Here is a 23,494-nt window from a genome sequence, read left to right on the forward strand (position 1 = left end):
AAATTAACATCTCTGTCTATAAATCTTAACATAATTTTTATTGTGCAATAGTTTAAAAAGTTTGCTCAATGATCTAAAAGCAAGTCCTGAAATAATAAAGGCTATAAATAACTTCAAAAGATGCCCTTACATTATAATTCACTCCACTAAAATTAAATTTCTTAAAATCAAGAGACAAGCAGGTTAAGATTTTAAAGAAACTGCTGATCATTTGTGACATGGATGTAAAGATGTATCCATTTCAAAACCAGATGTAAAGAGATTATCTTCATGCTTTGCTTGCTTTTTCTTCCTCTTCCACCTTTTCCCAAAGTGGTTCTTTGATGTCTTTTGGTAACTATTCTGATCTGGTCTTTGTTACTTCCATGGCAATGACTTCAGGTAAGTTTCATTGGATATATTCCAAATAGACATCTATTGTACTTCCAGTTAAATGTTTATAATTCTAAACATTTGTAATATGTTCTCATTTCATACTGAATTCTGCTTTTTGAAAATATGTACTGATTTGAGAAGAGTAAGAAGTTCTACTTTCCTTGGAAATTAATGTACCTTTTTAATGGAGATATCAAGTTCTTTAGCCTCAAGTACAGCAAAATATTCATAATTATCCAATACAATCCTATCATGGCCTTTTACTAAAACTGACAGGCACTTATATAATATATCTGGTTTATCAGAAATGGAGATCTTAGGTTTGTCTTTACCACTCCTGACATCCCTATGCAAGCTTGAAAACTGTTCCCACTTCAAATGGGGGTTGAAAAGAAAACCACCTCTGTGGTAATGTTTTTAGAATGGCTTAGAGAAAAGATCCTCAGAGTCTATCATAGGCAAAAAAGCCCATACAGCCATCCTTCTCCACAAAAATATATTTTTGTTGTGGCAAAACATTTGAAATTGAGGAGATGCCCATTAATTGGGAAGTGGCTGAACAAGTTGTGATATATAAATTTAATAGAATACTATTGCTCAATAAGAAATGATATACAAATACATCTCAGAAAAGCCGGGAGAGACTTGTACAAACTAATATAAAATGAAGTGAACAGAACCAGAAAACCTCATACACAGTATCAGCAACATGATTGAAGTCAATTACAAAGAACTCATGAGGGAAAATGCTACTCACACCCAGGTAAAAAACTGAGAGACTCTGAATGCAAATTTAAGCATACTGCTTTCAATTACTTCATTTTGTGTGTTTTTTCCTCCCCTTTTGATTTGTTTCTTCTTTCACAACTGTGACTATATGGAAATATGTTTTACATGATTGCTTGCACACATATAACCTATATCAAATTGCTTACTATTTTAGGAAGATGGGAGAGGAGAAAGAAAAGGAGAAAAATTTGGAACTCAAAATTTTATAAAAATGAATACTAAAAATTGCCTTTATATGTAATTGGGGGAAAATAAAATACTTTTTTTTTTTTAAAGGCAGAAGTAGCAATCACAATTGCAGACCAAACAAAAGCAAAAACAGACCTAATTAAAAGAATTAATCAGGAAAATTACAAATACCATAGACAATGAAGCCCTATCAAAAACTTTGACACCAAGTTTCTCTGATAAAGGACTCATTTCATTGGTGGAAAGATTAAGAGCAATCCAAATTAGGAGAAAAAATTAGTTTTGGTGTAGTTCAGAAGGAAATAAGTAGATTTCTGGATCTTTCTATTCATAGACTAGTGGAATGTTGGTTAATTGCATCCACCTGCATTTATGAATAATGGATGGTATTATCATCTGATTTCTCATGAATAATTTACAGAAAAACAACAAGATGGAGGAGAATACATATGGTAGCACAAAGTGTTGATCAGGGTTGGTAAGATAGAATGTGATTGGTTCTTTTGATTCCTCCACCAAACTAATTTCATTTTGTACCTAGTCTTCACTTCATCTCAATTACTTCCTTTTGATTAAAGGTGAAGAATTAGTCTACTCCTTCTTAGTTACCTATCTATATGCCAAAACAATAAGGTTTATCATATCCTCAGAATCAGAATCAGAATTGCACAGCTTGAAAAGACCGCTAGATGTCAATCTCTCCCAAATCTTAATAATTAATCCATGGGCCAAAGAATAAAAATCATACATATAGCAACAAGAGGCCATTTGCTTGTGGTGACAAATTGCCTTGTGACCAAATAAACCAGGAAAAAAGGATTTCATCAAAGATCATTTGGTTCAGGCAATTCCGCTATAACAAATTGAATTTCATGAAAGTTCATTGTTATTTTCCCTGACTAGTTCATATGAGAACAAAATTGATTGTTCATAGCATAGACCCTTGTGATGTTGTAATAAGATTTGGGAGCATTCAGTTTTATAAGGCCAATTGTACTGGGGAATCTACCTCAGTTTGGAGGAAGGAAATAAATTTACGAGGGTTCTGAATAAATTTCCCAATTTCAAGTGATAGATTTCTATAAGTCTGACCAATACTGTCACTCCAATGAATGGAAACAGAGACCATGGAATCTTCATCCTCCTGCCATTTTCATTCATAGAATTACTCACTAATGTTTCTTTTTTTCACTACTATCCACCCAGATTTCTAGTAGTATTTCTTCCCACCAATTCAATGGTATGAATAAAGACTAAGACTGATAAAATTAAATATGCAATCCTACAAGTTCCAAACCAATTTAGGGGAAGAAAGGCATAAGCCTTACCCCTACAGAGGAAAAACTGACCTGGGAACACTAAAGTCTATGTAAAAGTAGTGGGAGTTACCATTTATCTGGCAAACCTCTTTTCAGGTTTAATTCAATCTATGCCATTTCTGGTGAAATTTGCTAAGGAAACATATTTGGACTCATGCGTAGTTGTTTTAAGAGACAAACTCTGGCACAGAAAAAACAAAAATCCCATTGTTATATTAGGGAAGGTAAAGCTATGGATACAATTGATAACTTTGTCAAAGTCAAGGATCCAGGAGCCATAGACTCAGATAATACATAAAGAAAAAGGTGGTAGAAGTATACCAACAGCAACAAAAATGGTTGGGTCGAGGCACAATGTCATATCCCCTGGGAGATACTGATTTTAAGTGAAATATAATTACTTCCAAATAGGGACAGAATCATTGATCTAGGCCCAATTTAATATCCTTCTGTTAGGAGGGTATTGAAGTTATATTAAGCTAAAGCTACAACTGCAAAACTTCCAGTCAAAAGTGGAACATAACAAGATCTTGGTTGTGGAACAGCATCATTCTCTATGACAAGGACTACTTCCCATGAGTTAGGGCTTCCTTGTTGTATGTGATGACATACCTAACACCCATGAAGCCCAATAACTTTCAAATGAAATAAAGTTTGTTCTACTTCACCAGTTTAGTAATAGCTTTGAATCTTTTCCAATCTTCTTGGAAGCTTAAATGGAAGAGGTGAACAAAAAAGGAGAAAATAGTAAATAATAATAGGAAAACTAGACAATTAGAAAAACTAGATTTACACATTAACATAATTATAGTATTTAAGCAAAAATAATTGGCATAGAATAAATAAAAACAATCTAATCTGCTTTTTGCACAGAAAATTCCAGGAAGCAAGGAGGTTACTTTCAAGGTCCTCTATCCTCAAGTCTTCCTGAGAGGAGTTGACTAGAGAGGAAAGAGCAACAAGAAATATCAAAATCAAAATGATACAACAAAAATTACCAATACCATTTATATTAATGTAATTTAAAATGTGAAGCATAGAACAAGTGATAAAACAAAAAGCATCCATCTTCCTGAATTTATCAACTTAATAAATGGGTACTTATCATTTCCTCACTCTCCTAGGAGGAAAGAACAAGTGACAACATTAAAATTTGAAAAATCATAAAATTCATCATGAATCTAAATAAGGAGCAGGTTTTATACTAGAACAATGTATCTAAGAGTTCTTTTCTCCAATCTTGATTATTAGCAGGAATGATAGTGCTGCTGGTTCTGTGTGGAAATTTTTTTTAATTTAGTAGTATTTACAAGCCATTCTCCAATTGATAAATGGTCAAAGGATATGAACAGACAATTTTCAGAGGATGAAATAGAAACTATTACCACCCATATGAAAGAGTGTTCCAAATCATTATTGATCAGAGAAATGCAAATTAAGACAACTCTGAGATACCACTACATACCTGTCAGATTGGCTAAGATGACAGGAAAAAATAATGATGAATGTTGGAGGGGATGCGGGAAAACTGGGACACTAATGCATTGTTGGTGGAGTTGTGAACGAATCCAACCATTCTGGAGAACAATCTGGAATTATGCCCAAAAAATTATCAAATTGTGCATACCCTTTGATCCAGCAGTGTTTCTATTGGGCTTATATCCCAAAGCAATACTAAAGAAGGGAAAGGGACCTGTATGTGCCAAAATGTTTGTGGCAGCCCTATTTGTAGTGGCTAGAAACTGGAAAATGAATGGATGCCCATCAATTGGAGAATGGCTGGGTAAATTGTGGTATATGAATGTTATGGAATATTATTGTTCTGTAAGAAATGACCAGCAGGATGAATACAGAAAGGATTGGCCAGACTTACATGAACTGATGCTAAGTGAAATGAGCAGAACCAGGAGATCATTATACACTTCGACAATGATATTGTATGAGGACATATTTTGATGGAAGTGGATTTCTTTGACAAACAGACCTAACTAAGTTTCAATTGATAAATGACGGACAAAAGCAGCTACACCCAAAGAAAGAACACTGGGAAACGAATGTGAACTATCTGCATTTTTGTTTTTCTTCCCGGGTTATTTATACCTTCTGAATCCAATTCTCCCTATGCAACAAGAGAACTGTTCGGTTCTGTAAACATATATTGTATCTAGGAAATACTGCAACATATCCAACATATAAAGGACTGCTTGCCATCTAGGGGAGGGGATGGAGGGAGGGGGAAAAAAATCGGAAAAGAAACGAGTGCAAGGGATAATGTTGTCAATATAAAGTAATCATTAAATAAAAATTAAAAAAAAATTAGTAGTATTTAAAATTTTCAATTGCATGTAAAAATAATTTTTCAACAGTCATTTCTTATAAGATTTTGAGTTCCAAATTTTTTTTCTCTCTCTCCCTTCCCTCCCCTCTCTCCAAGACAGGAAGCAATCTGATATAGGTTGGACATGTACAATCATTCTAAATATATTTCCATATTTGTCATTTTGTGAAAGAAAAATCAGAACCCACATTCTTGGGGGCAGAGCCAAGATGGCAGAGAAGGCACACATGACTTTCTAAGCTCCTTTCATTCTCCTCATAACCAACTATTAAATTCAGCCTCAAAAATAGCTCTTCACTGTTTAAATTCATGAACATTAGAAGCACACAACTTACCAACAGAAAATAATCTGGAAGATTACCAGGAAAGTTTTGTCCTGAGGGGCCAGGAACAGATCAGCTCAGGCAGCAAGAGGCTAGCATCCTGAGCAGACCAAGGGCGGGGGTGATCTCTGTAGTTAGAGAAGTTATAGAAACGACTCTGCTATAGGCTAATTGCTCTGCCTTGATTACAAAGCAGTAAATTGGCAGAGAAATTAAAGCCTACAACAAGAGGGTATGCTAACAAATGCCAGAACCCAACAAGATCTGGGTGTAACCACTCAAATCCAGAAGTGATCCAGGCAGACCCTTAACACAGCCCTGCAGCCACATCCTGCAGTTTGGGGCTTTTGCATGTGGGGGGAGAGGGGAGAGGGGAGGGGAGAAAGAGGAGGGCAGTTACAAATCTGCATAGCAGGGGGGCACAGCCTGGGCAGCCTCTAATTTGCACAGTGTGGAGCTCGGCCTGGGGCAATAAAACTTCCCCAGCAGACTGTGCTTCCCTGGCAGACATTTCTGGTCCCTGCAGGGCCATTCATTGCTCACTCACTAATACCCACATATACCCAGGGCAGGCTTTGGCTTGGGGTAGTGAAACTCTTACTGCTCAGCGTCTAGCCCCAGGGCAGTCATTATCCCACACAGGGGGGTTCTTTGCAGGGCACTTTCCCAGCTGAGCCCTGCAGGCCTGAGTTACTTCCAGATGGGGAACTCTTTCCCAGAGCACTCCAGTACCTCACTGCTTTTTGTAGCCGGCTGGCAGGAGAGCTATCTATCCATAAACCTATCACTGCTCTGCAGAGAAGCTGGTAACCTCCTGGCTCTGAAGGCAGACCCTACAGGCTTTAACAAAATGAGTAAAAAAATCAAAAGGATGATTGATAGTTTCTATACAGAAAGAGAGCAGCTTTTCAACCTGAGGGGACTAATAGCAATCTCCAGACAATGGTTGGTCCCCAACACAAAAGGCTCTCCTAGAAGAGACTATTAAAAACCTTAAAAGAGAACTAGAAGAAAATGGGGAAAGGAAAGAGAAGCTATGCAAGAGCAACAACTTCCTGAAATGCGAATTGGAAAAGGTAAAAAAAAAACTCTCAAGAAGTGCAGGGAAACAGAAGTGGAAAAAAAAAAAAACTCACCAAAAAAAAAAAAATTAGTGAAATGGAAAAAAATTCCATAGAGCAAAACAACTCATTTAAAAACTCAATTGGACATATACAAAAAGAAGTTAAAAAAAAAAAAAAAAGCTAATGAAGAAAATAACTCACTAAAAATCAGAACTGAACAAATAGAAATGGCTGATTCATTGAGACATCAAGAATCAATCAAGCAAAACCAAAAAAATGAAAGATTGGAAAACAATGTAAAATATTTACTTGGGAAAACAACAGACCTGGAAAATAGATCTAGGAGAGAGAACCTGAGGATCATTGGCCCAAAAATTATGATGAAAAAAAGAGCCTAGATATTATTTTACAGGAAAACATCAAAGAGAACTGCCCAGTAGTAATAGAACCGGAAGGTAAAATAGGCGTTGAAAGAATTCATCGAACATCTTCTGAAAAAGACCCTAAAATAAAGACTCCAAGGAATATTGTAGCCAAATTTCAGAATTTTCAGACTAAAAAAAAAATATTACAAGCAGCCAGGAAAAAACAATTCAAATACCAAGGTGCCACAATAAGGGTCGTGCAAGATCTGGCTGCCTCAACATTAAAGGATCAAAGTGCCTGTGTGATGACTGTGTATTTAAAATCAGCCAGAGTCAGGAATTCAGGTTAAGGGAAATATCTTCAATCTTTATTCTCAGTAGAGATGAAGAAGGATTGCGATAGCAATTCGAGTAGCTGTGTCAAGACACCAGCCAGCAGTCTCTCTTTCCGCTTCCTTCTCCCCTCCCCTGACTCTACCCACCAAAAACGTCATTTCCTATACAACACATGAGGACTTGCACAAAGAGTGGGCAGGGGCCATTCTTTCTCCAAGCATATATATTAATAGAGTATGGTCCAATTACTATTTAGCCTCACATGCTTGGGACCTCAGTGCATCAACTCAAGCCTTAGCCCATTATAGGCCTGGAATCTGATATCCCGAAAGGCAAAAGAACTTGGAATGCAGCCAAGAATAAATTACCCAGGTAAGCTGAGCATTTTTTTCCATGGAAGAAAATGGACATTTAATGAAACAGAGGAATTCCATTTGTTTCTAAGGAAAAAACCAGACTTAAACAAAAAATTTGATCTCCAACAACAGAACTCAAGAGAAGTAGAAAAAGATAAAAGGAACTCTTGAGAACTGTATTTTTGTTGTGGATATACATAAAAGCCATATGTATAATTTGATTTTACTGATATAACATAAAAAAGGGAAGTAGAAATGGAAAGGGGAGAGTCAGAAAAAGGGAAAAGGGGAAATAAAAAGAGGGAAACTACATGCAACAATGAGGCAAAGGAAACCTGTCATATCTGAGGGAACTTAGAGAGGGGAGGAACATTGTGTGACTCCTACTCTCATCAGAGTCAGTGCAAAGAGGAAATAATTGACATATTTGTTTTACAGAGAATCTTCTCTCACCTCATGAAAAAGTGGGAGAGGACAAGGGAAAAGGGTACAAGAAAGGGGAAGGGATTCAAAGGGAGGAGATCAAATCAAGGAGATTCAAAGGGATCCTAAAGAGGGAGAGCTGCATGATGCAAGTGGGACCATTAAGTTTAATATTAGGGAAGGAGGGAAAAGGGGGCAAGAAAAAGAAAAGCATAATCTGGGGATATTAGAAAGGCAGGAAATACAGAATTAGTAATTTTAACAGTAAATGTGAATGGGATGAACCATTAAGACCATTAAGACCATTAACCATATAGACCATTAAGTGGAAGTGGCTAGCAGACTGGATCAAAAGTCAGAACCCTACAATATGTTGTTTACAGGAAACACATTTAAAACAGGGAGATACATACAGTGTAAAGGTAAAAGGCTGGAACAGAATCTATTATGCTTCAGGTGAAGTCAAAAAAGCAGGAATAGCCATCCTTATCTCAGATCAAGCAAAAGGAAAAATTGATCTAATTAAAAGAGATAAGGAAGGAAACTATATATTTGCTAAACGGTACTATAGACAATGAAGAAATATCAATATTAAAATATATGCACCAAGTATAGCATCTAACTTCCTAAAGGAGAAGTTAAGAGAGTTGCGAGAAGAAATAGACAGCAAAACTATAATAGTGGGAGATCTCAATCTTGCACTCTCTGAATTAGGTAAATCAAACCACAAAACAAATAAGAAAGAAATTAAAGAGGTAAATAGAATATTAGAAAAACTAGGTATGATAGATCTCTGGAGAAAACTGAATAGTGACAGAAAGAAGTATACTTTTTTCTCAGCAGTTCATGGAACCTACACAAAAATTGACCATATATTAGCACACAAAGACCTCAAAATTAAATGCAGGAAGGCAGAAATAGTAAATGCTTTATTTTCAGATTACAATGCAATAAAAATTACATTCAACAAAAAGTTAGGGGTAAATAGACTAAAAAGTAATTGGAAACTAAATAATCTCATCTTAAAGAATGATTGGGTGAAACAGCAAATTATAGGCACAATTAATAATTTCACTCAAGATAATGACAATGATGAGACATCATACCAAGATTTGTGGGATGCAGCCAAAGCGGCAATAAGGGGAGATTTTATATCCTTAAAGGCTCACTTGAATAAAACAGAGAAAGAGAAAATCAATGAATTGTGCTTGCAACTTTAAAATCTAGAAAAAGACCAAATTAACCCCCCCCCAATCAATTACTAAATTTGAAATTCTAAAATTAAAAGGAGAAATTAATAATATTGAAAGTAAAAAAAGCTATTGAACTAATAAATAAAACTTAAGAGTTGGTTTTAAGAAAAAAACAATAAAATTGATAAACCTTTGGTAAATCTGATTAGAAAAAGGATATAGGAAAATCAAATTAGTAGTCTTAAAAATGAAAAGGGAGAACTTTCCACCAATGAAGAAGAAATTAAAGAAATAATAAAAGGTAATATAAAGTAATTATTAAATAAAAATTTAAAAAAAAGAAATAATAAAAGGTTACTTTGCCCAACTTTATGCCAATAAATTTGATAACCTAAGTGAAATAGATGACTACCTCCAAAAATATAGGCTTTCCAGATTAACAAAGGAGGAAGTAAATTGCTTAAATAGTCCTATTTCAAAAAAAGAAATAAAACAAGCTATTAATCAACTCCCTAAAAAAAAAAAAAAATCCCCAGGACCAAATGGATTTACATGTGAATTCTACCAAACATTTAAAGAACAATTAGCCTCAATGCTATATAAAGTATTTGAAAAAATAGGGAATGAAGGAGTCTTACCAAATTTCTTTTATGATACAGATATGGTACTAATACCTAAACCAGGTAGGTTAAAAACAGAGAAAGAAAATTATAGACTAATCTCCCTAATGAATATTGATGCTAAAATCTTAAATAAGATATTAGCAAAAAGTCTACAGAAAATCATCCCCAGGATAATATACCACAATCAAGTAGGATTTATACCAGGAATGCAGGGCTGGCTCAATATTAGGAAAACTATCAGTATAATTGGCCATATTAATAACCAAATTAAAAAAACCATATGATCATCTCAATAGATGCAGAAAAAGCATTTGATAAAATCCAAAATCCATTCCTATTAAAAACATTTGAGAGCATAGGAATAAATGGACTTTTCCTTACAACAATCAGTAGTATCTATTTAAAACCATCAGTAAGCATCATATGTAATGGGGAAAAACTGCAACCATTCCCAATAATATCAGGAGTGAAACAAGGTTGACCATTATCACTGTTACTATTCAATAGTATATTAGAAATGCTAGCTTTGGCAATAAGAGTTGAGAAAGAGATTAAAGGAATTAGAGTAGGCAATGAGGAAACCAAATTATCACTCTTTGCTGATGATATGATGGCATACTTAGAGAACCCCAGAGATTCTACTAAAAAGTTATTAGAAATAATCCACACCTTTAGCAAAGTTTCAGGATACAAAATAAACCTGCATAAGTCATCAGCATTCTTATAGATCACTAACAAAATCCAACAGTTAGAGTTACAAAGAGAAATTCCATTTAAAGTAACTACTGATTGTATAAAATATTTAGGAATCTATCTGCCAAGAGAAAATCAGAAACTTTATGAGCAAAACTACAAAACACTTTACACACAAATTAAGTCTGATCTAACCAACTGGAAAAATATTAAATGCTCTTGGATTGGGCAAGCAAATATAATAAAGATGACTATACTACCTAAACTAATCTATTTATTTAGAGCTGTACCAATCAGACTCCCAAAAAAACTATTTTAATGACCTAGAAAAAATAACAACGAAGTTCATATGGAAAAACAAAAGGTCAAGAATTTCAAGGGAATCAATAAAAAAAAAAAAATTAAATGAAGATGAAGGTGACCTAGCTGTACCAGATCTAAAATTATATAACAAATTGGCAACGGTTACCAAAACCATTTGGTATTGACTAAGAAATAGACTAGTTGATCAATGGAATAGGTCAGGTTCAAAGGACAAAACAGCCAATAACTTTAATAATCTAGTGTCTGACAAACCGAAAGACCCCAGTTTTGGGGATAAGAACTCACTATTTGACAAAAATTGCTGGGAAAATTGGAAATTAGTATGGCAGAAACTAGGCATGGACCCACACTTAACACCATACACCAAGACAAGATAAGGTCAAAATGGGTTCATGACCTAGGCATAAAGAATGAGATCACAAATAAATTGAAAGAGCTTAGGATAGTTTACCTCTCAGACCTGTGGAAGAGGAAGGAATTTATGACCAAAGAAGAATTAGACATCACTATTTACTACAAAATAGAAAATTTTGATTATATCAAATTGAAAAGTTTTTGTACAAACAAAACTAATGCAGACAAGATTAGAAGGGAAATAATAAACTGGGAAAACATTTTTACAGTCAAAGGTTCTGAGAAAGGCCTCATTTCCAAAATATATAGAGAACTGACTCTAATTTATAAGAAATCAAGCCATTCTCCAATTGATAAATGATCAAAGGATATGAACAGACAATTCTCAGATGAAGAAATTGAAACTATTTCTAGCCATATGAAAAGATTCTCCAAGTTATTATTAATCAGAGAAATGCAAATTAAGACAACTCTGAGATACCACTACATATCTGTCAGATTGGCTAGAATGACAGAGAAAGATAATGCGGAATGTTGGAGGGGATATGGGAAAACAGGGACACTAATACATTGTTGGTGGAATTGTGAATACATCCAGCCATTCTGGAGAACAATTTGGAACTTTGCTCAAAAAGTTATCAAACTGTGCATACCCTTTGATTCAACAGTGCTACCACTGGGCTTATACCCCAAAGAGACACTAAAGAAGGGAAGAGGAACTGTATGTGCTAAACTGTTTGTGGCAGTCCTGATTGTAGTGGCTAGAAACTGGAAATTGAATGGATGCTTATCAATTGGAGAATGGTTGGGTAAATTGTGGTATATGAATGTTATGGAATATTATTGTTTTGTAAGAAATGACCAGCAGGATGAATACAGAGAGGCTTGGAGAAACTTACATGAACTGATGCTAAGTGAAATGAGCAGAACCAGGAGATCATTATATACTTCAACAACGATACTGTATGAGGATGTATTCTGAAGGAAGTGGATTTCTTTGACAAAGAGATCTAACTCAGTTTCAATTGATCAGTTATGGACAGAAGCAGCTACACCCAAAGAAAGAACACTGGGAAATGAATGTAAACTGTTTGCATTTTTTGTTTTTCTTCCTGGTTTATTTTTACCTTCTGAATCCAATTCTTCCTGTGCAACAAGAGAACTGTTTGGCTCTGCACACATATATTGTGACATATTTAACATGTATAAGACTGCTTGCCATCTGGGGAGGGGGTGGAGAGAGAGAGGGGAAAAATCGGAACAGAAGTGAGTGCAAAATGTAACAAATTACCCAGGCATGGGTTCTGTCAATAAAAAATTATAATTATGAAAAAAAAAAAGATGTGTTTTTTGGTTGTTCTATGTTTTGGTCAAATAACAGATTATTAAACCTCTTCTGAGATATGGATGGGACCATCTGAAGCTTAGATTGATACCACATCCACACCCCTGCATGGATTGAGAGCCTTTGCCCATTTCTCAGCCTGAAGCAGCTAAGATTGAGGCCATCACCCATGCTCCTGATGTAATTTGAACTGATATGGGGCACTTGGGAATGGTTGATGAATGATTGTTAAATCCTGACTTGGTCATTATTATTGTGTGTTTAAGATTTGGGATGGAAATTGTTAAGATTGGTAACTGTTGCTGTTAAGGAAATTATAATATGTTTATAATATCTATGTTCACTTCAGAATATGTAATTGTTTGAGGGATTTTATTTATTTATTTTTTTTAGGAAACTCCTTCTGTACTAGTCTGTTATGTATAGGAACTTTAATTCACTCTTGGGATTTATATGTGGGATGGTTATTTGACTATTTTGTTTTTGGATGATTCCTTTCCATGAGAAAAAAAAAAAAAAAGGAGAAGAAGAGAAAGAGAACTAGGGAAATTGGTGGATTTTTCTCAAAATACCTAAAAGAGTGGGAACCCTTAGTTTTCTGTTCACTTTGCCTTAGGTACTTCTGCCTCACTCCTTATACCACCAATTCAGATTGAATTGGAAGTACTTAAGTAGTCCTTTTTGTTTTTGCTATGCTTTAGCTTTGAAACCCCTTATTCTGTGGAATTGCCCTGGCAGACTCAGTTCTGGGGACTATTCTGTTTTTAAGAAATCTCCAAGATAAGGCCACCTGTTTTGGGACTCAAAGTCTTCAGCCCTGTAACTCCAGTTTCTTAATTAGTATCTCAGCATTTTCAATAACATTACAGTTTTGAGATCAAGCCTCTAAAGTTCAGGGTTTGCCTGTCTTTATGGTCTAACTGTGTATGCTCTGATGGCTCTGCTCAGAAATCTGTATTCTAGTACCAGCCCTGTCTGTCCCTCTGGATTAGGCCAGGTGGAGCTACTCCAAGCCTCACCCTTCTCCCCTGGAGTGAGGTGCCCCTCTGAATGGGCAGCCCTGCTATTCCCTAAATAAGCAGAAATTGAATTAAGTCCACAAATGACTGAAGACCACCTAACACCACAGTGAACTGTCCATCTCAAAGTGGATTCTCTGGCTGAGATGAGAGCCTTTGTACTGCTGATAACTCTGGGGTTGTCAGGAAGAGACTTGCCCTTGCCATAAGTCCTTGAATTTTCTAGTTTCATTTTGATTTATTTGCCTCACATTGGATTGGTCAAAATTATGGTGCTGAGACCTCCCAGGTATCCAGGGGGAGGTAATTCAATAATTCAAATATTCAGAAGGAGAGTGTGTAATGTTGTGCCGCAGTTTCCCTAGATTGTCATCTTTGTTTATTTATGTTTGTATTTTTATGTTTGCCAAATGCCAATCTGTTCTGTGATAACTGTTTCTAAGATAGTTGGTGGAAGCAATTTTTATGGTATAAACTTATTGCAATCAGTGGTATTATCCTGTTGCCACTATGTCTACCCTGTATAATTACATTAGTAACCAGAATAGTTCAACTGTTCCTATCAAAACGCCTGCATACAGAAGATGCTATTAAAATGATGATTCTTAAGAGAAAAGACTGGAAAGTATTAGAGAGGGATGATCTTGATTGTGAACTTGATAAACAATATATAGATATGTTAACTGATTTTGAACAGTGTGTAAGTTCTTCATAGAAATATGATAAAAATCATTTACATATTACAAGGGGGGAATTGTATAGAATAGAGAGAGATAAGGTGAAAAACTTACAGGAATGTATGAATTCTTTTTCTGTATTTTATTTTCATTATTTCTGTGTTTCCCCTATGACCTGTATAATATGTGCAGGCTCATATTTACTTGAGCCTTGGCCAGTTAGAAACATATTTACTTAACCTGAGCTGATGGCATTTATCAGTTTTTGACATTTATCAATATTAGCTGGACCACTGTCTGCTTGATTAAGTCTGAAGCCCTGACTTTGTTTCCTAGAAATCAGGAGATTTTGGGGAAACAGAAACTTTCCATTCCAATCTCTCCAAATAGCAACAACCAATTAGATGCCTCCCCCTCCCCTTCTTAATGCTCTCTTGTGATGTAATTTCTTGTATAAAAGCTATGTATCTTTACTACTTCTTTAGCCCTCCTATCTCGAGTTTTCTCTTTCTTATTTCATGATGGGACAGCTCATCTCTGGAGGTTTTCAGTAAACAACTTTTCTGCCTTCTACTGAATGATCTCTGAGTAGTGATTTTGGGTAAGGGTCTTCCACATCCCTTACAATTTCTTTCAAAATAATAATATTCCATGACAGTCACATACCATAACTTATTCAGCCATTCCCCAACTGATGAGGATCCACTCAGTTTTCAAATCTTTGCCATTACAAAAATAGTTGCTATAATCATTTTTGCACATATGGGTCCTTTTCCCTTTTTTGATGTCTTTGGGATACAGACCCAGTAGAGACACTGCTGGGTCAAAGAGCATTCACAATTTGATAGCCTTTTGGTCATAGCTCCAAATTGCTCTCCAGACATAATTCCATCAATAATGCATTAGTCCCAGTTTTTCCACATTCCCTTTAACATTTATCATTCTCGTTTCCTGTAATCTTAGTCAATGTGAGAGGTATGTAGTGGTACCTCTGCGTTGTCTTAATTTGTATCTCTCTGATCAGTAATGATTTTTTCATATGATTGTAAATAGTTTTAATTCGTCCGAAAATTGTCTGTTCATATCCTTTAACCATTTATCCATTGGAGAATAGTTTGTATTCTTATAAATTTGATCCAGTTCTCATTTTAGAAATGAGATCTTTATCAGAACCCTTGGATGTAAATCCCCAGTTTTTCCCCAGTTTTCTGCTTCCCTTCTAATTTTGTCTCTATTGGCTTTCTTTGTATAAAACATTTAGATTTAATATAATCAAAATTATCCATCTTAAAATTCATGATTTTCTCTAGTTCTTTTTTGGCCATAAAGTCCTTCCTTATCCACAAATCTGAGAGGTAGACTATATCTTGTTCTCCTAATTTGCTTATTCTATGACCCTTTATGTATAAATCATGAACCCATTTTGACTCTGTCTTGGTATAGGGTGTTAGGTGCTGGTCAATGCTTAATTTCTGCCATACTAGTTTCCAATTTTCCCAACATTTTTTGTCAAATAGCGAGTTCTTATCCCAGAAGCTGGGGTCTTTGGGTTTATCAAACACTTGATTACTATAGTCACTGACTATTGTGTCTCGTGACTCTAACCTATTCCCCTGATCAACTACTCTATTTCTTAACCAATACCAAAAGGTTTTGATTACTGCTGCTTTATAATATAGTTTTAGATCTGATACAGCTAAGCCAGCTTCATTTGCATTTCTTTCTCATTAATTCCCTTGAAATTCTTGACCTTTTATTCTTTTCTGTAAAGTAATTTCTTGGCAGTTTGGTTGGTATGGCACTGAATAAGTAGATTAATTCAGATTAGAATTGTCATTTTTATTGTATTAACTCAGCCCACTCATGAGCACTTGATATTCTTCCAGTTATTTAGATCTAATTTTATTTATGTGGAAAGTGTTTTATGATTGTGTTCATATAGTTCCTGACCTTGTCTTGGCAGGTAGACTTTCAAATATTTTATATTATCTGTATTTATTTTAAATGGAATTTCTCTTTGTATCTCTTGCTTCTGACCTTTGTTGACAACATATGGAAATGTTGATTTATGTGGATTTATCTTGTTTCCTGCAACTTTGCTGAAGTTGTTCTAGTTTATTAATTCTCTAAAATTCTGTAAGAATACCATCCTATCATTTACAAAGAGTGATAATTTTGTTTCCCTATTACCTATTGTAAAAGGTAATTCCTTATTTTCTTTTTCTTTTTTTATTGCAGATGACATTTTCCATGCCAAATTTACTAGAATTGTCTTGAATCAATGTATTGCTGAGAAGAGCCAAATCTATCATAGTTGATTATCACATAATCTTGCTGTTACTGTATGCAATATTCTGCTCACTTCACAATGCATCAGTTCATATGAACCTTCCCAGGATTTTCTGAAATCTGTCTATTATTTATTATAGATCAATTACATTCCATTACATTCATATATTATAACTTATTCAGCCACTCCCCAATTGATGGGCATCCTCAGTGAAAATTCTTAATGTAACCTTTATCTTCAAGATGGAAATCATTCAGTGAAAAGTCTAAAAGGTCAGTTTTTATTCCAGTTTCTACAGTTCTCTTAGTTTGTTCTATAGATTCTGTATGTAAGAGGAAACAGAAGTATTGCCTTTTATTAATGATGTAGATACCGAGGGAAAAAATGTTTGCTTTTATAGTAGGATGACTAAATGTCATTTCAAAAGGAGTGACATGTAATTTCCCCTTGGGTTTGCACCTGAGGTAGAACAAAGCAAGGTATTTATCATGTGTTTCAGAGCAGAGCTTTCTAGTCACAGTCTTAAGTTCTTTTTTCATATGTTCAACTTGACCAGAACTTTGGGGGTAATAAAGCATATGAAATTTTGATTTTATCCCAAGATAGGAATAAATTTGAGAGAGGATCAGGGTAGAGAAATGAGATACTCTAAATGAGTCAATGTGAGACAGAAGATCAAACCAAGGCAAAATTTCTTTGACCATAATTCTAGTAACAAAATTAGCAGTAGCTCTTGTACTAGGGAAAGCTTCTGCTTAGTGAGTTAGCTGATCAACCATTACAGTACAAACTGTTATGAATTTTTCATGGGTAGGCAGGGCCAATATAATGAAAATGACAATTTTTACCAACGTATTTATATATTCAACATCATCCCAAAAGATTTCATACAAACAAAATAAGTGTAGCCAAGTTCAAAAAGAAAGCAAAACATCGGGGAGAAATTTTATAGATAGTTTCTCAGATAAAAATCTAAAATATATATCTATATATGTAAATATATGAGATTATATATCATATATATCTATCTAAAATATGTTAAGAACTTTGTCAAATCTATAAGAATATGAGTCATTCCCTGATTGATAAATGGTCAAAGGATATGAACAGACAGTTTTCCAATGAAGAAATTAAAACAATTTATAGTCATGTTGATGAGAGCAGGGTACCAAAGGAGAGGTGTGGCAGGAATGGATGAAAGTTTCCTTGTTCTCCTTGTTCGCAGCTGAAGGAAATTTGCTAACTCAAAGGCTGTGATATTGTTAAAAAGACAGCAAGTTAAAGACTTCTTTGGTGGGCAATATTATTCTCAAGAGAGAAGTTATTTGCAAAGAGACAATTTCTGTAGGCTCATCTTCCTGTCTCCAGAAAATGTGAGAACATTTGAGTTTGTATAACTTTTTGTTGGTGATTTTACATAACTTTACAGGGAGTGTCTCAGGTAGTTCTACTCTCATCATCTCCCTCTTCAAGTAATAAGCACAAATTCTTTTGGGAAAAGGGTCAAAGATCTCAGGTCTTCTGTAGAAGACCTGCTGGAAATGGCTATAGAGCTGATCCTAACGGGGGGTTGTGCTTGGGGGAGAGAAACGAGATCTGAAAACAGCAGCCACAGCAGCCAGTGGATGTGGAGTTTGCACATCAGTTGTCTCTGGATCCCCAGGTTGCAAGAGAAGCTGGAAATTTGCAGCTCGAACTAGAGGAAACAAATCTCATGAGCAATCTGAAAATGCTGGGACCAAATATAAGCAAAAGGATAATAATCAGAAGAGGAGTTAGTATAGGGGCTAGTAGGGACCATATCCAGGAATTTCACCCAGAGGAGTGATGCAGGAAAGATTCCTTTCTAGATTCCCACCCTCTCCTAGTTAATAATGTAAATGGCCCTTTAAGTCACAAATCCTGGTCCCTTTGAATTCCAATAGAAGATCTGACCTGTTCCTAGCCCCACCCGAATATGAGCCAACTTTGGGGCCACACCCGAAAGTCCCTCGAGCTAAGTCTCCTATTATAAAAAGGCCACGCTGGGAACCCCTCTTTGCAGAGATTCCAAACATGGCTACCATGTGAGGACCCTCTGTCCACTGGACCCTCTGTCCAGTGCTCTCCTTATCTCTACCTTTGCCTATACTTTAACTTTGCTTATCTAATAATAAACCTTTTTTTTTTTTTTTTTATCAATCTAGCTCTCTGGGCCAATAAAGGCTTTTATTGGGAACTCGCGCCGATACTAGACCCCCTTGCGCCGAATCTGTACCCCAAACCTGCTACTAGACCTTAACCCTAATTTCATTTAGGTACCCCAAAGCTAGACCACAACAGGAGGACTGGGGAGGGGTGGGAAACTGTTCATGGATGTCTTGCATTCAGGCAGTTTTTTATAAGATTTTCTCAGTGTGAGGTCAACCTTCCTTGAGTTGTTAATGTACATACAGCAAAAGGTGTTGACCAGAGCACACACCTCTTCTAGAGGCAAGAAAATGATCTAAGGCCATGCAATTATCCAGAACCATTATTGGCCAAAAAGTCAAGAAATTACTGGATCTCCCTCAGAGAATGAGCCATTTCGCTTTCATGCTCTAAGTATCCAACCCAGGGAATTAGCTTCCCAGCCTCTTTCTTCAAGTACCAAAGAGCATTTTCCCAAAATCCCCAATTATGTCTCCTCAGAGGGGTGGGGGCTGTGTCTGGAGCACTGGAGTTGTATATAGTGAAAGGAGTAATCAAGTAGCCTAGGGTGCAAGACCTGTAGTGTTTGAAAGAAATCAGGCACCAGGTAGAGAGAATCACAGGTGGGGGAGATTTCCAATCAGAAGCATTTCTCTTAATAAACCCCTTACAGGTATTGGAGGGGGATGGGGAACTTACTTTGCAAAGGAAAGCCTATCCCTTACATGCACAGATGGTACCTGATGTCAGAGTCTGAAGCACTTTCCTGGTTGTTCCTTCCAGTTTAACTGCCGTGGAGTGGTCAGAATGACCCTGTATGGGCCTTTCCACTTTACAAGTAAAGGAAACCTTGGGGTTTCCAGGTTTTCAAATACACTATATCACCTGAATTGTCAAGGCATGGGATTTGGTTTCCAAGGGCCTAGGGAAGAGCTCATTTGCATATTCAGAGAGCGCCTTTTGAAATGCACTGAGCTGAGTAGCAAACTGAGTGACCCCTGCAAGTCGGAATCCAAAAGGATGTCTTTAAGAAAGGCCTCCCATACAAAAGTTCAAAAGGACTTAGTTTAATTATTTCCCGGGGGTGATTCTGATTCTAAGTAGCCCCAATGGGAGATTCTTTATCCAATCCTCTCTAGTCTCCAGGCAGAGTTTAGTAAGGACCCTCTTAAGTGTATGATTCATTTTTTCTACCTTCCCAGAGGCTTGAGGACACCAGGAAGAGTGATAAGAAATGTTAAGTGCCTTGGCTACCCCTTGGATTACCTGAGAAATGAAGGCCAGCCCATTATTGCTCTGTAATTAGCTGGGAGAGCCAAAACATGGTATGATCTCTTTCAGCAAGCACTTAGATACTTCTTGAGCCTTCTCAGTCCTGGAAGGAAAAGCTTCTATACCCAGTCAGTGAATGTGTCAACAAACACCAGAAGCAACTTGAAACCTCTACAGGGTGGCATATGCATGAAGTCTATTTGCCAGTCCTCACCAGGGTACTTGCCTCTCCTCCTGACTGGCTTCAGGAGAGGTGGGAACTTAACAGCTCCCTCAGGATTCACCTGGGCACAAATTGGGCAGTCCTGGCAGACCTGTCTGATTGTTTCTCCCAGCTTGAGGCCAGTGAAAATGTGTTTCACCAGGGAATGGAGAGCATTTCTCCCCAGGTGTGTAGCCTGATGAAGACCAGAGATCAGTTTCCACTGACTTGCCTCTGGAACTAAGAGGAACTGAGGGAGTTTGAAACCAACCAAAGGGTTCAACTGCAAGAGCCTTTTCCTGTGTGCTATCAGAAGAAACAAAAGACTCAGGCAGCTGGGGAATTAAAGGTGCCATAGTCAATGGTGAAAGGGCAGCAGCTTTAGTAGCTAAATCTGCCAGCCTGTTCCCTTTAGCCTGAAGTGAATCTCCGTTCTGGTGTCCTTTACAGAATATGACCAAGACCTCTCTAGATTCACAGACAGCTTGCAACAGATGCAGAATTTCCCCCGCATGTTTAATGGGAGAGGTTTTTTTTTTTTTTTTTTTTTTTTTTTTTTTTTTTTTTTTTTTTTTTTTTTTTGCTGCCAACAAGTCTCTTTCTTTCCAAATAGCTCCGAAAGCATGCAAAATATGAAAAGCATATTTGGAGTCAGTGCAGATATTGACTCTCATCCCCTTCCCCAGTTCTAAAGCTCTGGTTAGGGCTATGAGCTCAGCCTTCTGAGCAGAAGTCCCAGGAGGTAATGGCTTAGCCTCTAGAGTGCTATGAAGAGACACCACTGAATAGCCTGCTTTTCTCTCCCCATTCTCAAGAGTTAGATTCATCTGTGAACCGCTCCCCATCTATGTTCTCAAGGGGGGTATCCCTTAAGTCAGATCTGCTGGAGTAGGCAGAATCTATAACTTCCTCACAATTATGGGCAATCTCTCCCAGTTGAGAGACGTCAGGGAGAAGAGTGCCAGGATTTAAAGTGTGACAGACTTGGAGAGTCAGGTCAGGGGTATTTAGCATGAGAGTCACTAGGTACCTAGTAAGCCTCCCACTCAAGAGTCACTGATGCCCTTTGGCTTCTAGAATGCTTTGTACTCTATGGGGGGTTAAAACCTCTAATAGCCGACCCAAGGTCAGTTTGGAGGCTTCCTCAATTAATAGGACTGTGGCAGCTACTGCTCTGAGACAGGAAGGCCAAACTGGGGAAATTGAGTCCAGCTTCTTTGAAAAACAAGCCACCGGCCTGGTATCAGGTCCTAGAGGCTGAGTAAGGACTCCCTACACCTGCCCATGCCTCTCATCCACATACAGGGTGAAAGGTTTCTGTAAGTCAGGGAGGGCAAGGGCAGGGGCAGAGGTCAGTTTGGCTTTCAGGGTTTTAAAAACCTTGACCTGATCAGGTCCCCATTGAAGAAGAAGGTTATTGGGACCTCAAATAGAATCATAGAGGGGTTTGGCAATAATCCCAAAATCCAGATCCTGCAGAAGCAGCCATGTCTAAAAAAGTAAACAACTGCTTCTTGAAGGTAGGGTCCGGCAAGCTTATGATAACCTGTTTGCTCTTCTCAGTTAGAGAACAAGAAGTGAGGGTGAGATTGTGGCCCAAATATTTGACAGACTGGCAGGCTATGTGGGCCTTTGGTAGGGAGACCCTGTAGCCTCTCGAAGTTAGAAAATTTAGGGTCTTTGTGGCTGCTGTTAGGGACTCCTCTCTGGTGGGGCTGCAGAGCAAAATATCATCCACATATTGGATAAGGCTGCTAGTGGGCAGCTCCAGTTCCCTTAAATCTTTAGCTAATGCTTGCTCGAACAGGTGTGGGCTATCACAGTAGCCTTGAGGCAGAACAGTCCAGGTTAACTGGTGGGGGAGTTCTCCTGGCTTAGCCTATTCAAAAGCAAAAAGGAATCTTGAGTCCTTATACAAAGGTATGCAGAAAAAGACATCTTTAAGGTCTAGGATGGAAAACCATTGCGTATTTCCAGGAATCTGCATGAAAATCCTATATGAATTGGGTACAATGGGATGAATGGGAATGACCACTTCATTAATCTCCCTAAAATCCTGAACTAAGTGGTAATTTCCCTTTGCCTTCCTGATGGAAAGAATTGGAGTATTACAGGAAGAGTGGCAGGGGATGAGGAATTTGAATTTAAGGAACTTGTCAATCAGAGGCTGCAATGCTGTCCTGTCTTCCTGCTTAATTGGATATTGGCATCTATGAGGATCCCACAGCTTAATGAGGGCTGGGGTGGCATGCGTTGCCCTTCTGGGAATGCCCTGGTCCCACATAGAAGAGTCTATTTCCTCCCAGACTTTACAGGGAATGTGTGTGGGGTCTGGAAATGAGCACAAGGAAATTATTTGGAGTTTTGAGCAGAAAGAATTGGGCCCCTAACTTTATCATCAAATCTCTTCCCATTAATGGGGTGGGACAGGAAGGGATAATTAGAAAAGAATGTGGAAACAATAGGTCCCCAAACTGGCAAGGCAGGGAGAGAGTTTCCAAACAGTTTCTATGTCTCCGCTCAATTCCCATCACCTTATGGGAGAGAGGCAAGTGGGACCCAAGTGCTTGAACAGAACACTGAGAGGCTCCCCGTATCAAAGAGAAATGAGATAAGCACACCTGCTATGTCTAAAGTCACCAAAATCATAGATTCAACATCATTGATGGAGAAAGCGAGGCCATAGCCAAACCCAAGCCCTCGTCAGTCCAGGTCTTGAGAGGCCTGAAGGATGAGACTGGGGACTGTGGCCCTCCCCTTCCCTGGGCAGTCACTCTTCCAGTGTCCTTCCCATTTGCATCTAGGGCAAGGGCTTGGAGGCCAACTCTTCAGAGGGCAATTCCTTGCCCAATGGCCTTGCCTGTTGCACCTAAAGCATGAACCCTGGGGCTCCCTGGAAATAGCAGCAGCCAGAATCTGGGCCTGCTCTTTGTTCGTTGCTCTGGCGTTTCGGTTCTCCTCTAGATTCCTATTATTGAATACCCCACAGGTGACTTCCAATAACTGAGTCATGGGAGTCTGGGGCCCTAGAGCCAATTTCTTCAGCTTTCATCTTATATCTGGGGAAGACTGATTGATAAAATGCATGTAGAGGACAGGGATCCCCTATGGAGAAGTGGGGTCCAGATTAGTACATTTCTTAATGGCCTCTACAAGGCAACTCTGAAAGATGGCAAGGTTTTCATCAGCTGCTTGGGTGATCTCTCTAAGCTTATCTTAATTCACCTGCTTTTTAATCTCTTTTTTTATACCCTCAATGAGGCAAGCTAGGAGATGATCCCTCTTCCCTCTGTCCCCGCTCCCTTCCTGACAGTTCCACCCGGGGTCTGGGATGGGCACAACTATGGCCCCTGCTTGATATCTACCGGGGAAGAGGCAGCCATATCATCTCCATACTTCTGGGCCAAGTCCCATGTCTTCTTTTTGAGATAATATTAACATCTTCCCAGGACAGAT

The 23,494-nt window shown here is 37.5% G+C and overlaps 1 pseudogene; it reads right to left on the minus strand.

Annotated features, from left to right (window-relative positions):
* Positions 1-268: 268 nt before the first annotated feature.
* The window catches only part of LOC127561398 (28S ribosomal protein S10, mitochondrial-like), a 47,967-nt pseudogene continuing 24,741 nt past the window's right edge, over positions 269-23,494 (minus strand).

Source organism: Antechinus flavipes, chromosome 4 (assembly GCF_016432865.1).
Source record: "Antechinus flavipes isolate AdamAnt ecotype Samford, QLD, Australia chromosome 4, AdamAnt_v2, whole genome shotgun sequence".
NCBI lineage: Eukaryota > Metazoa > Chordata > Mammalia > Dasyuromorphia > Dasyuridae > Antechinus > Antechinus flavipes.